Raw genomic sequence first — 3,805 nt, 5'->3', positions numbered from 1 at the left:
TAACTCTTTTTTATTTAGGTTGCGTTTGGGATAAGTTTATATTGAGCAATTTCTTTTACTATTTAGTTTATTTTTACTACTATTTATGGGGTTCATTACACTTTTTGTAAGGTTGAATTTTATCAACCATCTTGTTGGTTTTATTCTGTGCCAAATTTGCTTGTATTTCAGCAATTAGTAACCTTGTATTTAGGTGGGATTCTTGTAAGGGTAGTGAGTGAGATAGTGTGAAGAAATGCTCAAGAGTGTGCAAGAAAAATAGGGACTCGCGACTGGATCTCGCGGGTGACTCGCGGCTGTAAGCTGCCAGAAGCTGCACACGTGCCAGGTATGCTAGAAGTTGAAGCGTCATGCTAGCTGGAGCACTACAAGACAAAATAGGACAACTGGCTGTTTAGTTATCTCGCAGCTGGAACTCGCGACTCAGTCAAGCCGCGAGCTAGCCCTGTTTTGAAAAACTTAACTCTTCACATTCCATTCTCACTCTAGTATAAATACCCCTTATACTCACGAAAGAATGAAAGCTTCCAAAGAGAGTTTTAAGGGAGAAACCCTAGAGAAAAACAAGATTGATTCATCTACAATCTTCACATAAGAGACTCTTCAAATTCCTCTACTCTCTACCTCTCCATTGTTAAATCCTTGAGAGGCTTTTTACCAAAACCTTTTCTCACAATATCCATTACTGTGAGAGGGTTGTTTGGTATTTTGGGAAGCAGTTAGGAAGGAATCAATTTCACATTGGTTGATGCTATGGTCAAGTAGCGGAATCCGAGAAGTTAGAAAAGAAATAGGTTCGGCGCAACCTCGTTGGAGCAAGAAGTTTGGAGGGCTTAGGTACACTGGGTAGATTAGGCTTGGAGGGTCTATTGCTGTTCATGTATCCCAATTACATTTTCTAGTGGATTACTTACCACTTGGAGGGCAGCAGAGAGGTTTTACGCCAAGGGCTTCGGTTTCCTCTTTGATAACACATCGTTGTGTTGTCCTTGTGTTTGCATCTCTCTTTCCTTAATCTTTGCCTTTTATTTTTTGTTGTGGATGTGATTTTAATTGGCTTAGATTGTTTACCAATTCTGTTTATAGCTTGTGTTCATTTTTCGCACACTTATTGTTTGTCATAAAGCCTGAATTGGTAATTTTGCTATTGGGGGTCTAAACGTTCATAGTGTTTTATACACTATTTGAACTTTCAATTGGTATCAGAGCGGGTACACTGTTACTGGTTTCATTACCATAGTGTGATCCTTGACCCCATATTGAGATGGACCGGTCTCAATCCCTAAATGCACCTCCATATTTTGATGGTAGTAATTATGCATTTTGGAAGGTTCGCATGAGAGCATTTTTATGTTCCATTGATGAATTAGTTTGAGATGCTGTTGATATAGGTTGGACCAGGCCTGAGGTAGCCAAATCCACATCAGATAAGGCAGCACTGGCCGCATCTAATTCTAATAGTAAAGAACTTAACGCGATTTTCTGTGGTGTGTCTCCAGATGAGTTTCACAGGATTTCTCACATTACCGTTGCCAAAGAAGTATGGGAGATATTGGAGACCACCTATGAAGGCACGAAGAAAGTGAAAGACACCAAACTGCAGATGCTGACCACTCGGCTTGAGGAGCTCAAAATGAGTGGGGATGAGTCCTTTGACTCTTTCTATAGCAAGTTGAATGAGGTGGTTGTCAGCAAGTTCAATTTGGGGGAGAAAATGGAGGATTCTAAAATAGTAAGGAAGATCCTTCGGTCATTGCCGGAAAACTTTTGTGCCAAAGTGACAGTGATTGAAGAGAGTAAGGACCTTGATGACATCAAAGTCCAAGAGTTGATTGGTTCTCTTCAGACTTATGAAATGTCACTGCCTACTCAACGGAAGAGCAAATCTTTTGCTCTTAAGACCATTAGGTAGAAGTCCATGACTCATTAGATGAGGATGTGGTTGACAAAGATGTTGCATACCTTGTGAAAAATTTCCGGAAATTCTTGAAATTCAAGAATAATGGTAAATTTGGTGATAAAGGGAAATTCCAAAGTTCAGGAAGGGAGAAAAGGGAATTCAAAAAGAAAGATGGAAAAGAATCCCAATCTACACAAGGTGTTACTTGTTTTGAATGCAACGGGCATGGACACTTTAAGAAAGAATGTCCGAATTATATGAAATCGAAAGGCAAGGTGTATGCCACAACACTGAGTGACTCGGATTCATCCAACTTTGATTCTGAGGAAAGCTGTGACGAAGAAGGGAATTACTCTACTTTTATGACTATTGCCCATGTTGAGTCTTCAGATGAGTTGAATTTGCTTGTACAAGAGCTTGGAGAACATAGTAATGAAGAATCATTGGGAGTTGTTGAAGAATCAGATGCAGAAGAAGATGAAAGCACAACCAATCTTCAAGAGAATTATAACTCACTCTTGGAGAAGTCGGGTGAGTACACAAGGGTGGCCAAGGCAGCTGTGAGAAAGATGAAGAAGGCAGAGGAGGACTATAAAAGTCTCCTAATTAGCTATAAGGAGGCCAAATGTGAGATAGAGACACTGAATGGTGAGCTGTTAGAAGCCTACACAAACGTGAGATTTCTTGAGCAAAAGGTTGTGCAAGCAAATGCCAAGATAGAGAGAGTCTCCACCAAGAAGCTAGATGATATTATTTCATTTCAAAAGCATTTTTCAGACAAATCCGGGTTGGGATATACCGAAGGGAGTAGCTCATCGGGCAATATCACCAAAGAAGTGAAGTTTATAAAGGCCAAAGAGTCATTTGAAGTTGGCCCTAGTGCTGAGAAGCCTAAGATGGAGGAGAAGAGGAATGTGAAGAACCAACGGACGTTGAACAACCCTCGTAATCAATCTGTGGGCAGGTCTCAATCCCGAGCCAAGTCTCGTCCACGAACACAAAGAGGTCCTAGATCGAACTATGTGTGTCATCACTGCGGACTTCAAGGGCATACTCGACCAAATTGTCAAAAGCTAAGAGCAATGAATAGTGCAACTGCTCCAAGGTCACGAGGACCTAGAAATGACAGGAGAAATTGGGTTGGTGAACCATCAAGAGATCAAAGTGGTGATCCTGGAATGATGGACGTGATGAAGATGATTGTTGCTTTCACCAATTGCTTGGAAAGCTTCACACGAAAGTTTGAAAGCCCTAACTCTCGTACCCAATCCTATAAGGAAATCACCCCAAACGCAAGTGACGTGTGGGTGAAAAATGGTACTCATGCATAAGCATTACAACATGTCCATGGATCAATATTTCCTATGCTTTGTGACTTTGTTTGCTTGACTATTGATTGCATGGGTTGAAATTTGCTTTTTTGTTTTTGCATTCTTTCATTCAAATTTTTTTTTCAATGTTGCTTTTGATAAATCTTTTCCTTCTTATGTGTCAAAAATTCAAAAACCACATAAAAAGTAGAAAATCAAAAAGTTTGATCGACATTGTTGAGTTTTTTCTCAAAACTTGTTTTGCCTTGTACCTTTGTGCTAATGGCTTTGTACATTTATGAGCGTAGCTTGTTCCTTTACACTCTTATCACTGTGGAAGAAATCTTGAAATCTATGTGACTGTTGTAAATAGATCTTCAAACTTGTCATGAATGATTAGTGAATGGTTATGTTGATCTTGAAACATGCATAGACTTGTGCCTATATATCTTCACACTTTTTATTTTTTTTTGCTAAAAAGAGCTCACCAAATGTAAATCTCCAAATGTAAAGAGATATTGAGCTGTAAAAGCTTGTCGCACATACTAGTATTCGATTAGGGAAAAGGGAAAGTGACCAAAAATAAAGTGTATAA

The sequence above is a fragment of the Quercus lobata genome, chromosome 8 (genome assembly GCF_001633185.2).
Source record: "Quercus lobata isolate SW786 chromosome 8, ValleyOak3.0 Primary Assembly, whole genome shotgun sequence".
In the NCBI taxonomy this organism is placed as follows: domain Eukaryota; kingdom Viridiplantae; phylum Streptophyta; class Magnoliopsida; order Fagales; family Fagaceae; genus Quercus; species Quercus lobata.
Note: the sequence above shows the minus strand (reverse complement) of the source record.